Source organism: Cyanistes caeruleus, chromosome 10 (genome assembly GCF_971803275.1).
Source record: "Cyanistes caeruleus chromosome 10, bCyaCae1.hap1.1, whole genome shotgun sequence".
NCBI classification, from domain to species: domain Eukaryota; kingdom Metazoa; phylum Chordata; class Aves; order Passeriformes; family Paridae; genus Cyanistes; species Cyanistes caeruleus.
Window position 1 is genome coordinate 7,040,542 of NC_141710.1, and position 14,213 is coordinate 7,054,754.

General features: G+C 39.6%; 1 long non-coding RNA gene across 1 annotated transcript in view; it reads left to right on the forward strand.

Moving 5' to 3' along the window:
• LOC111933226 (uncharacterized) overlaps window positions 1–13,967 on the forward strand; it is a 144,458-nt gene extending 130,491 nt beyond the window's left edge. The window contains exons 3-4 of the long non-coding RNA XR_015274240.1: window positions 12,163–12,374; window positions 12,725–13,967. This is a non-coding gene — a long non-coding RNA (uncharacterized LOC111933226). The remainder of the gene's footprint in view (window positions 1–12,162; window positions 12,375–12,724) is intronic.
• The last annotated feature ends 246 nt before the right edge of the window (window positions 13,968–14,213 follow it).

The following is a 14,213-nucleotide window of genomic DNA, read 5'->3' on the forward strand; positions in this document are numbered from 1 at the left end:
CATCAGAACGGTTGAAAATCTCTTTCAGTACATTTGATATATAAATATATTTGTATGGATGATGCAGTTTGGAAAAGAATGTAGCATGCTGGGTAGGCTATTATTTTATCTATTATAATTATGTTACACATAAACACTGTTTCAGTACAAGTCCAGGTATATCCAGATAAATCAAGAAGTAACTAAGCTTGATACTGGTCCTCTCAATTTTCTAATGACCCTGCACAAGCACATGGGGATGGTTAAAGAGTACCATGTACAGGAGTGTGTGACCAAGGGCATCTCTGTGGCGACCTTAGCATAGAGAAAAGTACAGAAATCAATTTGCCTGGCCAAATACCTCAAAGGTAAGGCAGATATTTAGGTCAATCAACACAAGTGGCACTTCTTGTTGTCTTTAGAGCCTTACTTCTTCAGCAACAAAACCTTAGGCTTAGATTTCCTTTTAATAGCAAAGTAATGGGACTTATAACACTTTGTTCCTCATTATCTAGAAATGGAGGGGATAAAGCAGATTAAATCTGCAAGAAAGCAAGATTACTTGATTAAGTTCTATATTTTAATAACTTGTGGTCTTGAGGCTTATTGAAAAGGCCACTGAAATCAGAGAAACTCCACTGAATTAGGAGAAGACTCTTCAGCATTATATTGTTGCTGCATATTCTTCTATCTGTACCACATGGCCATGTAGTTCTGTCTCTTAAGTGGTTGCTTCACATCGACATACTGTGCATTATCTACAAACTGCAGTCTGGCAGCTGAATTTGTGCAGCTCTTTTGAGGCTCAGGCCCTAAATCAGTATTTCAGCACAGGCTGCTGGCTGCTCAAAGCAGCAATGTATGGCAGCCTCACTCTGCAGCTGCAGGCAGTTTGCTGAAACTACATCCACAGCTTTCTGAGATGGGATTTTTTTCTCTTTCTCCTTTTGTAGATGGCTTAATTCTTCCTTTTGAAAGACTGAGACTGATTACAACGAGGTTCAGAGCAAGTTGTCTTGAAACAGCTCCTGTTATTGCAGCAGCAGTAGGAATAAATTAAAATGAGCAATGCCATTTTCCCTTTCCATAGATGTATAGTCCTCCCAATGAGTGAAAAACCTGCATCTCCTACTAGACATGGTGAATTCAGTTTGTTTCTGTATACATGACCACAAAATGGTGTGGGAGTGGATATATGTTTTATACAGTTGCTACTGCTCCATTTGTACCCTCCTCACACACAGAACTCCAGAACAGCTGATATGGTACAGGGTGTCTGTCTGCAGCTATTAACTGTGACCAAAAGGAACCTGCTCATTGTGCTGACAGCCAGAAACAATTCCAAGTGGATTGTTCTGGCACAGAGGTTCTGTCAGTGTTTGGGATAGTCATTAAATACCTCTTGAGTGTGCTACATTTTGAGAGATGCTCAGTGTGATATGGGCATCCTGTGACATTAAACTGAAAAAATGTAGATGTGGTACTTTTGAAGACTTTTCTCTTTCATAAAGCAACTAAGCAAAAGGTAAAGCATGCAATTCTATGGGCAATGGTACAGGAACAAACTGCTCTTTAACACTGTGTTTCAGGGTACAGAACTGGATTATCAAAGCAGCATCAAATTTACCCCCACACTGATGTTTCTGATATCACTTACCTAACTTGGGTGCCAGTTTGATTCAACTGCCATACTTTGGGGTTTTCTTTTTTCTAGGTATTCTGTTCATTTCACCTTCACATGTGCTGTCTCCGAATTAGATTCTCAACTATGACTTGAATAACTAAAAGGCCTTACTAATACTTAAAGCTGCACAAAAGTACACTGCATGATATGTACCAGTGTTACACTGGAAGTTTAATAAGTCAGTATTTTACCCATGCACACTTTTATATGTATAAAATGCCAGCAAACACATCCAGTCATGAGATTCTGTTTGCACTGCACCAGCTGATGCAAATATGGGGGCACTCACAAAGAAAACCAGGGTCACTGAGCCTGTTTTTTAAAATTTTTACATAACACACATTCTGAGAAATTTTACTCCAAAAGAGAGAACCTGGAGCTTCTATTTTTGCTCCTAGCTTTTCTTCTGTGATGTGCAGTATTTTCAAATTCAAAAAGAAATTCAAAGCAGTTAAGCAAATAGTAAAACAACTTGGCTGAGTAAATCCTCCTGTAAGAATCCATCTCGCTCTGATCTGTTCTTGAGTATCACCAAAGTTTGAATTCATCTGCTTTGGAGATAATTTCAGTTCCCTGTTGTGTTTGAGAGCTAAGCACAGCCTTTAGGGAAAATGGAAGGACAGTATGACATTTATTAGCCCAGCTGTTTAATGTACTCACCTGTTTCCAAGGTCTGAAAGGCTGGGGTTTTATTCTCTCCTAGCTCTGAAAAATGAGGATTTTATAACGGATTGTGAAAGCTGAAATGGTAGGATGGGTCTTTTAATTTCTTTCCTTGTTATTTTTTTTAAAGCACACTTTAAAGAAATCCATAAAGCCTAATGTGTAGTGCTTGAAACTCATCTGTTGTATGGTTACTACATCGATCACAGCCTTTCACCTCCCAGCTGGGCATTGAGCTGGTAAAAAAGAGTTTAAATATGATCTTCCTGACATTAACAAGGCAGCTGAATTATGTTTCAAAGGGATGGAAGGGAATGCAATCTTTGAACATCTTTGTGGTCAGGAGGAGGTGATGTTTTAGGGCTTTCTTCTCTTCTTTCTGCAGCCTAGTATCATTTCTGTGTAATTGCACTGCAGTTAGGGAATGTAGAATTGCAGTGGGAAAGGAAACCAGCCCTTTACTTGTGCATTTGCAGCAGGAAGGACCAGAACAAGGCTGATCCATGAAGGAGTAAATTCCATGTCATGGACAAGAAGTCATGGTCTTCCTGCTGCCTTCAAACAGGATGGTTTGGTTCTTCACCAGGGTGAGGTGGTCTCATGAAGCAGAGAGAGGATTTGCCTGTTGGGCTTTAAAGAACAGCAACCCTGTAATCTCAGGCTTCACTGATGTGTTGTGATGGAAAGAACGCAACACTCCAGTGTTAACTGGATTGTGCCACCATGGTGAGCACTTCTCAGAGATGGATAATCATCCCTTGGGAACAGGAAATTCCTAGAAGTGAATGGTCATGAGGGAATGGGATAAGGTTGTATGGTCACAATGAAATTTGAAGTGCACAGGTAATATTGTCCTCTGGGATTTCAGGCTGTAACTGTTAAAATGTCTCTTCTATGAAAAAAAATATTTTAAGAATATTGACATCACTGTTAATTTGCATTCTTTAAACAAAGTTCCCACCTAAAAAACTCAGAGAGATGAAACAGAACGGACTATCTTCCTAAAGCTGCCAGTCATCAAACAGCCAGTTTTCACAGTGATTCATAGCTGAGCTTGAATGCAAATATAAGGAGGATATTCTTATATAATATATGTAATATAAATATATAAATGATATAAATATAAAATATAGGGAGGATTGTTTATGTAAATGATTTATGAAAATGTTCATTTGTAAATGACCATTTATTGTGGCTACTAAAAATGATTTCTGGCACTTCTCAAAGACTGAGTCCCTTATTTTGTGTGCCCACTAAACAAGTGATGGACACTTATGTGTATAATTTAAACAATATGTCTCGCCCGTGGGCAATACTGCATTTTAAGTTTTTACCAATTATGTCTGTCACACCAACTCCTTCATTGCTGATATTTTCTAACAACACAATAATGTTGCTCAAACTGAGACAGCAGGTGTGACAGCAAGAAAAAAGCTCCTGTATATCTTCCAGAAGAAAAGATCTTTTCAAGTTAGCTTCTATGAAGGATGGTAGGAAACTAGGAGTGGGGAAATTGCTCATGGGTTTGCAAGACACAAATAAATTCTGAGGAAGATGTATATGTGATGCTCTACTCTAAGATGAGCTTTTCATTATGTCTACAGCAATTTCACTGACTTGCTGAGGTTCTGGTGAAGCACAGTAATAGACTTTCATTGCTGGAGAAAAGGCTGCTTGTCATAATGTGGTAAATGGTTCAACTTCTCTTTTTCCCAGACAGGGGGGACTCCTCTCATTTGTGTAATGGATTTTTAAAGTGAGTGCAAGGCATGCCTGTGTTCCATTTACTCTCATTTGATTCCGCCAGAGTAAGTAAAGGCCTTAGTGAAAATGAAAATCAAAGCCTCATAAGCCTTGAGTATCCCTTTTATTAAAGTAATTTCAAGTCATTGTGGTTTCAAATACATTTTGTTGTATACAGAAGATCTTGTGCTAAATAACTGGGATATTTAACATGGCAGGGGTTTTTTGAGGAATCAAGAACTTATAGACATAAGAATAATGGAGAGGTGTATATATGGCTATTAAACTGTCATGAAAAAGATTATTGAATATCCCCAGGAATTGCTGTAGAAACCAATTCTCTCTGAAGTTCTCCAGAAATGTAGGTCAGGCACTAGAAGCTAATCTCAGAAGCTTTTCCTGCCAAGTGAAACGAGCAGGCTGCAATATTGAGAGGCTGGGTGTGAGAGGACTCACCAACTGCTCAGGGCAAGAAGGAAGCTAACTTGGGTACTAACCAAGAACTGAAATGGGATAAAAGCTCAGGATAGATAGGCAATTTAAATGTGCCACTTAATTATTTGAACATTAGAGCAGAGGAAATAAGAACTTGGAAGAAGATCATGGTTGGAAGTTGATTAAATAGCCTGAACAAATCAGGTGCCTTTCTATGTCTGGAAGAAGAACAGAAAAATAATCCAGTAAGAACTTTTTCAATAATGAATAAGGATTCTGCTATGCCAGAGTCCATAATGGGATGCCAAATTGCACTGGATGAACAGAGGATGTAGGAGAGGTGGTCTTGGAACCTAATTCTTATGTAGGCTGGAGAATCTGATAATCAGTTCTCTGGCCCTGCTATAGTGATGACAATGAAAATTCATCCCATGCATTCCAGCAGCCCTCGTGTGTGAGCTGCATTTTAATTAGCTTAGTTTTTCACACTGTCCTCTTCCTAGTCTGCTGTATTGTGGAGTAGAGGTACTTGAAGGAGTCTGTGCTGGAGAGTTAGATCCTGAGTAAGAACCCTTTCTTACCTTTCATTGATCTTTCAACAGGTTTTTTTTTTGTTTGTGTGTTTTTTTTGTTTGTTTGTGGCTTTTTTTTGGTTTTTTTGTTGTTTTTTTTAAAATTCTGTGTATTTGTGTGGTCCTGAAGAAGAGAAGCTGCAGTTTCTCAGCAGATGATCTCTCTCTGGCAATCTGCAGTGCATGTGGCAGCTATTCAGTTTGCTGTGCCCTCTCTCAGCTGTGATGAACTCTTGTGCTCCCTCTTGATTTTTGCAGGAGGGAGAGGCCCTCTCACCATTCCTGCAGCCTGTAAAAATGTGTTGGGATAGGTGGCAGGTACTGCACACTCAGTGGAGCCCAAGCTGCTGCTGCAAGGCAGGGAGGAAAGGGGAACTTTTCTGGCTGAGAAGGACATCACCTGAATGCATTTATGTTTAATATCTCGAGGCTGCTGCCTTGGGGAGCTGTCAGGTGCCCCATATTCTGTGGAGGGGAACAGGCCAGCTCCCACAGTGCTCACAAATGGTAGAGACAAAGAGGTGGCTCCATGAGCTGGTCTGAGCAGCACCAAGGGAGCAAACAGGGTAGTTCCAGAAGAGAATAGCACACTGCTGAAAGCAGCAGCTGCCTGATCCACTGCTGCTGCTCTGTGGTGATCAGGGGGATGGAGACTGGAGGTGGTGAGTGAGTGGAAGAGAGAAAGGGGTTACATTTCCTCCTGCTTCCTACAGTGGCTCCCAGGGGCTAATGCAATGGAGCTGGCAGGGTATAAGCATTGCTAGAGACTGGGAAACACCATTCCTTCACTTGTTATACCACTTGCTGCTTCCTATGCTTAAAGACAGCTCTGCTCCACCTCAGGGAGCAACCTCAGCTCTTGGCTTGGGGATTAACTTACATTGCCATAAATGAAGCCGGGTTATTGTAGTGCTCTTTGATGTGAGGATCTCCAGAAAACCTACAAATAATGATTAATGTGCATGACAGCCTTGCAAAATTGAGTAACTAATCTCATTTTACAAATGGAAAAAATGAGGCCCAAGAGCATTGCTGGTCTGATTTTTTTCAGGGGCACCCTATGGGATGGGTGGGCACCTGGAATTGCTGAAAATCCAACACTAAGCAGTGAGTCCTAGGCCACACAGCAAGCTGGTGGCTGTGGGGAGAAGAAATCCAATCCTGGCTCTCAGTCTTTCAAGCAAACCACCAGATGACACTTAAAAAGCACTTCTGGGGATGAAAAGTACTATATAATTATTGCTTCCAGTGTAAATATTTTCCTCTTAAAGTCAAGCTTTTCTTTTTTTATTACCACTGACTTTATTAAGCCCATGTGATTGTCTTTGTTTAAGCTGTTACAGCATGGATCATTGAAACCATGTAAAACATCCAGGGCCTGCATGCAGAATTTATGTAGCTAAAACACATTACCCACTATATTGAATCATCCTCTTAGAAAAAACATTGTCTCCACTATTCCCACAAACTTAAAAGTCTCCCAAAACAATCCCTAAAAATAGCTACCCATGCAAGAGCATCCCTCAAAAATAAGAACTCTTGTTACTGACATTGGTGCAGATGACTTGTGGAATGTGCCATGTCCAGTTTTAATCTCAGCAATCTTGTGTAGCTTTTTGTTGAACAAATGTAACCATAGCCTGAAGCTTCCTTCTGCAGGGCAACATCTGTAACTGGTTCCAGTTCATGGCAGTGCAGTGTTTGGTGCCATGTTTGTACCTGTGGGATCCGGAAAGAGGGAAAGGCAAAGTGATTGTCAATGCATGAAAGTCACTGCATCAGGGGAACTCCCTGGGTAATCTGAATGTGGAACAAAACCAAGCAAAGATGAACAAATTTTCATCATATAATGTATAATCATCATATCATATAATTTATAATCCTATGAAGTGCCTTTGATTTGTTATTTACAGCTATTAAGAGCTACTGCAAGGTGATCCTGCAAATTCCAGGAAGCAGAAAGAGGCTGAAGTGCAATCCTTGCCATCATTTTGCATTCATTCACACATATGTGCACTCTTTGCTGTTAGAAACCCAATGATTATAGAAGGAAAGCTTAGACATTGATGAAACGTTAGGTGAAGATTGCTGTACCAGAAGAGTAGGGTGTTGCCTGAAGTGCTGCATGATATTGAGTCCATCCCACTCTTGTTCTCCTCCATCCCCCCAAAAATCCCTTGTAATTATTACTGGAGTAAATTAAACCACTGGTTTGATTGATACCAGATCTTGTAGTGGTTTCAGGCAAATGATTCCTGAAAAGAAAAAAGATACAGTGACAAAAGAAGAAAACAGATGTCTCAGAGTTGACGACAGAAGCCAATAATTTGCTTGGTTCTTAAAAAGAGGGGCAGTGTCAAGAGGAGAAGCTTCTGTATGGAAACAGCATAAACAAATAAAACAAATATTTTGGGGGCAGTGAATTGCACTCACACCTGATGGTGCCTTGCTGCCCAGCAAGGATTTTACTTAGAACAAGGATATTTTCCTTTCTGTGGTCTTACAAAGTGTATTGTGTATGCTTTTGGGGATCTTGTGATTTAGAAGTGGCCTGCTGTGACCTGGTTCTTTATGGATTTGACTTGTTTTTCATTCTTTTATGGATATGACTTGTTTTTCTAAAATATTCTTTATTAGTTTACTAAGTTATATAATTATTATAAGTTTACTAAGCTATATAATTTGAGAACACTGGACGTGCTTGACTTTATTAATCCTTCTTCAAGCAGAGACTTTTTTTTCATAGTTCCTTGTAGGAAATGGAAAACTTTAACAGACTTGCAACATCTATTAGAGAAAGTTCACTCTAATATCAGTTTTTACCCACTTGAAATCAAGTATTCTGTCGGTGTTCAATTTAATTGCATTTTTATAAAATATGTGTGTACTAGCTTGCAGCATCCCTTTAATCCTGTCTTTACAAATAGCAGAATTGTCACATTCTTTGTAGCAAAAGCAAAAAAATAAAAAAATAATAATAAAGAAAGATGTTTATCAATACCCTGACTCCCAGGAAGAGCCTGTAAATTGGCTGTAGACAGACCTACAGCATCAGTGCTGACACCTTTTGGGTTCAGTTGATCTCCACCACTGTTTTACCTTGAAAACATTGTTCAGACCTGAGCTGGCTCTCTGTGGACATAATTGTTTTTTTCAGACTTTTAAGGAAAGAGAACATAGCAGAGTTCACTGCATAATCAGAAAAGAGAAACAGAATTATTTTGGGGTAAAAGAAATGTTCTGAACAGATCTAGAAGTTTTGTGGTTTTAAGTCTGAACACCTGCATTGCCACTCTGTTTTTCTTGCTATCATGGAGCAGGTACTGCATCTACATCAACAGTGCTTTAAAATGCATTTCCTGTATTTTCTTCCTTATTCTTTCTGGGACACTGGAGGTTTTAAAAGATATCAAAATTATTAATGAAAAAGTAGAGAGAAAAGTTATCCTGCTGTAATTTCACTTCTGTTATGTCAGTCCACCTATACTTTTCACTCTGGCAGCCAAAGTAAAAAGGTCATCAAAGCTGATATTGTCATATGACCATATTAATATTTTTATGTATGACATTCCTTCTGGGTTAACCACTTTGGGCAGAGTAATGACTTGAAGTAAAAGAATTTTTTTCCTGCCAAAACTAAGTGAAGAAGAGGTTTTAGATAGACTAGATAGTCAGTGGGATCTACATAAGCATCATTTTAAGAATAAGAATCTGGGTTATGAGGCTATGATTTTTCAGTTGTGAGTCACATCCTTATGTCTATATTCACAAATGTCAGGTGCATTCCAGATCCTAATGATACCCTTTAAAGATACTCAGACTGTGTACAAAGAGTATCAGAAGTGTGGAGGTGGAAAGTTAATCATAATTTTGTAGTGGGTTTTTTTGCCTATTGCTCTCAGAGGAGTGAAATTAAAAAGAATTCTTCTTGTGGATAGCCTTTGAACCAGATTGTGTTCTTTCCTAAGTGGAATGAATTCATAATCCTCTGTTTCCAAGGAATTCTTTTGATCCTGTCTGTTGAATTGAAGTTTATACATTGCAACTTCTATGTAAGCAATATTTCCTATTGATCTTTTAATGATCCTATTAGTTTCTTTCATTCCCTTAATAGAAATTTTAGCAGTAATAAAAGATAGGATCAGGCAGTAATTAGAACTGTGATTAGTTATAACATGTGTTTCTTTACCAAAGGCAAAACCCAATAAAATTTAAATTAAAATAATGGAACTGTGTCTAGCTATCTTGAATCATATTAGAACCTTCACTTTTCCTTCTAAGCATTAATATATGCTTTAAAAGGCAAATGCTTTTATTATGCAAATTCAAATCACAGTAAGTGTATTACTTTGCAAATTGCTCTTTCTTACCCAAAAATTATATTAAAAAAATGAAATAACTGTGTGAGAGCATGTGGATGTTTGTGCTCTCTGGTCTTGAGCCCACAAACATTTGTGTCTATAACCCTTGCTAATTAAAGTCATCATTGGGGTTTCTGTGACTTTAGTCATGTATAAAACTGAATATAATGCAAAAAGTGGATTTCTATGGACAAGCTTGGGTTTTTGAACTAAGCAGTGAGATCAGGTTATTGGTCCCTCTATAAAGTGTCTCAAAAGCTCTCATCACTGCAGAGAACAAAGCACATTATGGTGGGCTGTCCCTGCCACCTCTTTGTCTCATGAGTGAGGAATTTCACAGCATCTGGTGACATCTTATTCACGATCATCAGGTCATACACGGAGGCATTTTGGTTTCCTGTATTACCTGAGCAGATCTTGTGACTCTTCATTTGATGTGACTGTCCTGAGAAAAGAGGAAGCTTTCTGCAGCTGAAAAGTGTCAGGGTGTGGTTTGTCCCCAGGTCTCTTAGCAGCTGTCCCATCATCATTTCCTTCCTCCTGTGACTAGAACAGCTGTCCCCCAAGATTGGGAGCCTGGACAAAGCTTGACTGTGCTACATCATGGTCAAGCACAACTTCTTAAGTTTATTCTTGTTGGTGTAGAAAGTGCTCTGAGTTCAGGGGTTGTGAAAATGCTGTGGAAAGGTGGGACTCATCCACGAGGCTGTGCATTTCAGCTGGGATCCTTTGGGCAGAAGTGACAAACCCAGTTCTGGCACAGTTCTTGGAGCCTACAGGGCACACACACAATTAGCTGTCTCCTGGCATGTGAGGGATCCTCATATAGGGGAAAACTCATGGCACAGTGCTGGAACATGAGTGAAGATATTGAGAGATACAGGAGATAACTTTTGTGGGTGTCACGTTCTGTAAAAATGCATTTAATTCTACATAAAATGGCCTTGTCAGCTCTTCCACACAATGCAAAGTAAGAGCAGGAAGCAGCTTGGGAAAATATGTTTGGGGTGAAAAAAATGAGAATTTTTTCTGTTCTCCTCTTTCTGCTCCCACCAAAATAGTAAATATTGAAATTCCTTGTCTAACTTGGCCGCACTTCCTGAACTGCCTCCTCTGCTGCTTAGTGGGCCATAGTCTGCACAGGCAGGCAGAGTACCCTGCTCTGTGCTTGCAGTGAGGAGAATTTCAGTTTTCAGGCAGTACAGAGACATACATCCTCAGGTGAGAGCATCCAGCCAGTCTGTCTGGCTTTGTGTTCCTCACTCAATGGAAAAGTCAGCATTGTCATAACTTAATACTGTACTTTGGGCAGGCAGATTGTTGGATTGGTGCCTGCCTTCATCAGCTCCAAACTTTCTCAGCAAAGCACTTTGCAGGGTGGTGTTGCTGTAACATCTCTTGTTGAAATAAGTTATTTTTGCAATTCCTGACCACAGATGTTTCACATACTCATGTAAATGTCTTAGTAGCCATGAGCAGGTATCCTGTTTTCCCTTGGCTAGGCTGATTGCTTGTGTTGCTACTGCTATAGTTAAATCTATGTAATGTTTCTGAATACCCTGCGTAATAGCACTGAAATACTGCACTTTCTTTAACTGTACATACAGGCAGATATAAAAATACCATGTTACTGACACCTGGGCAAAACTGGAATCTGCTCCTTTTCCCCTCTAGATCCCTGATTATTCCTCATGCATTAGAAATAGATGTAGTTGGACTAAGGTCTGTTTCCTTGCTCTTTTAGTGTCTTGTTTTAGAAAGAAAAACCTGCATGAAGAGAAATGGCTGTCTTGTGGTCTGGCTGTACTTTTATTAAGCTTTTAAACTTCTGTTGGGTTTGCTGCTGTTTGGATGGGAAGTAACGGGGACTAGGGGTGTGGTTTGAGCTAATTATTTTCCTTGCACTCCGAGGTTCTTTGCCAGATTCCTCCTGTAAGCTTGATCATAAAGTTTTATGGCATATGTTTTGCTCTTTATGGGAAGAAACACCATGGGGAGCTGTACTTCAAAGAACCAAGGTCCCCTTTATGCCCTTTGAACTGTACAGGAAAATCTTCAGACAGGCTACGTGGTGTGGCCACTGCTTAAGAGCTCGACTTGAATTGCTCTTTTGCTCTGGCTCTTTAAGGGAACTGTGTGTCTTTGGGATGAAATTGAGAAGCAGGAAAATAGGACCTTATAAAAAGTTGTGAATTCCTTTAGATGTGTGTGAGCTCCCTGCCCTAAGCACCACACCACTTGCTGCTCAGGAGTCCTCATGCACCTGGTTTTTGTGGGAGCTCTGAAGAACTCTGCTTCTGTATTCTCTCTTCAGCCCAAATTCTGACTGATGCTGAATAGTAGGTATATGGAATATAGGAATCCATAGGAATATGGATGTAGGACTGGGTGTGTCATCAGGGGAGGATTCCTGGCTATGGCTTGAAATACTCAGAAGGTCAAAGTGTGCTTTTATGTATTGTATTAATACATAGACTTTCTGATAAATAAATACATATCTTAACATAATTGTGCCTAAGGACATGAACATATTAAACAGAGCTCTGGAATGGTCACTTGCATGCTGCAGTTCTCTACTCTTTCTCAATGGGAAGAAAGCCCTTTGATTTTCCTCACAGACATGTTGTTAAGAGAAAGACCAAAGGAGAAAACCAGTGTGTAATGCCTAATTGGCACAAGGTGCTTCTTTTGTTAGGAAACTTAAAAGGCACTATTTGCTTCCCAGGGGAAATTCCAGTTTTAGAAACTGTCCAGCAAGGCCAAGACACTGTGAACAAAGCCATGCAGTTATCACTGGCCTCTACCTGGACGAGGTTTCCCTAGAGAAGCATTACCTGCACTGCAGTGGGTGTTTGTTTCTCTGCCTGGATTGCTCCTCGACCCTTCAGCTCATTTACACCAGACCCTTTCTGACCTCACCTCTGCGTGGTCAGCCAGGTAAATGCAACATCTGAGGTTATAGTTTTCAGCAGCTGCTACATGGAATGGACACCCTACTGGAGGAATTGATGTCCTGCTAAATCCCAAGCTACTATGGGGTTTATAAACCTAACTCATTTATTTGCGTCTAAGGATATCTCCTTAGTTGACTACTTAGTTTAGATAATTAAAGGAGAGCTGTTAAATTTGTCAGTTTTAAACATCCTACTGCTAGCTTATGTGTTTAGTAAATTGAAAGTAATTAAGGTTAGTTGGTTTCAAAAATCCCTGTCCTGTCTGCGAAGCTAAGGTCAAGTCATTGTACTGAAATAAATGGCACCTATTAAAATGTGTTTTTTATCATCCAGGAAGCCTTCTGGGATGTGAGACAGGAGACATTCTGGAGAAATGCTGCTGAGAATTTCTGCAAGTGACGTATTTTAAATATGTGCTAAATTCACTGGACATTTGTGTTTGTATGTATGTATTTTATTTTCATATAATGTACCATATGTCTCTGCCCAAGGGTACAGGTGCTTCTTTGGCTGCTCTTGCTCCAAAGCTGCCTCTTTGATATGGGCAGTTTGCACAGGGATTAAATGTGCAGGCTTGCGAAATATTTGAAAAAATGACCAAAAGGATGCATTTATAGCTAAAAAAATAAAAGAATGAAAGAAGTTATAAAATGTATTGTAATGTGCCTTTTCCTGAACCTTAGTTGCAGAATCTAGTCCTCTTGGTATTCATAAATTAGTTCAGGATAGAGCACTGAGCCATTATGTGTGTGACAGACTTGTCCTTCTTGCAGCCTGGACGGTTTCTGGACTAAGCCAGCCAAGCCTGTGCCAAACAGAAATGCTGGGTTTGATATACTGGGTCACAAAAGCAATTTTTCCAGCTACTGTTTATACCCGCCAGAATAGGTTTGTATTGTTTCAGATAAACAGCAATTTGTCTTTATTTTCACTTCCTTTTCTTTCCTCTTTTTTTTTTTTTTCTTTCTCCAAAGGGGGTTTCAGTTACTGCAGCATTCTCCATCAGTCTGCATTTTGTTTGAGTGCACAGAGATTGATCTGGGAAAGGAGCCTGACCCAGGACAGAGGGAGATGGGAAGGGGGTGGGAAGTGAAAGAAGGACCCAAAGAGATTCCCTAATCCCCTCTGTTCCTGGCTTTCATAGCATTTCCTAACATTCCATTTCATATAATGAATGCAAGCACAAGGCCAAATGGTCTGAGTAACATGATCAGATTCTTAACAGGGAATTTCTTTGTGGTTTATGGCTTTCCAGGACTCACAGTGTAGATAGTGGGAAATCCAGGCACTGAGCAGAGGAAGGGCCTTGGATTTGAGACCTAAATGCAGCACTACTAGGAATATTTTTGAAGAGAAAAAGAGGAAATAAAAATAATTAAGCTTTTCTGAACAGTTTTTCCCTCAAATGGCAACTTCTTCAGTCAACCCTACACTTCTGTTCATGCTAAAATGTCAGTTATTCAATTTCATTTGATCCCAAAGGATCTTTCTGATCGATTATCTCATATCCTGGAATGACACTTAATAATGCATTGCACTGTAATGTGATGTGTGCCAAATTTCTTAAAATATAAAATAGCATCAAATGATGTGTCAAAGGTTTTGATGTGACTTTCTTTGCCTAGTGTGACAAGAATATCCATTAAGCACTTAAATAAACAGCTTCTGGAAAAAGCTGTGTCCTTATGAGCAATTTGCTGAAAGTAATGAGCAGGTATTTAAACTCTGCCAGCAATATGAATTGTTTTCTTCCCTGTTGATTTGCTGTGCTCTTACCATGTTGTTTACACTAATAAATGCAATGTGGCACTGGGAAACGTGA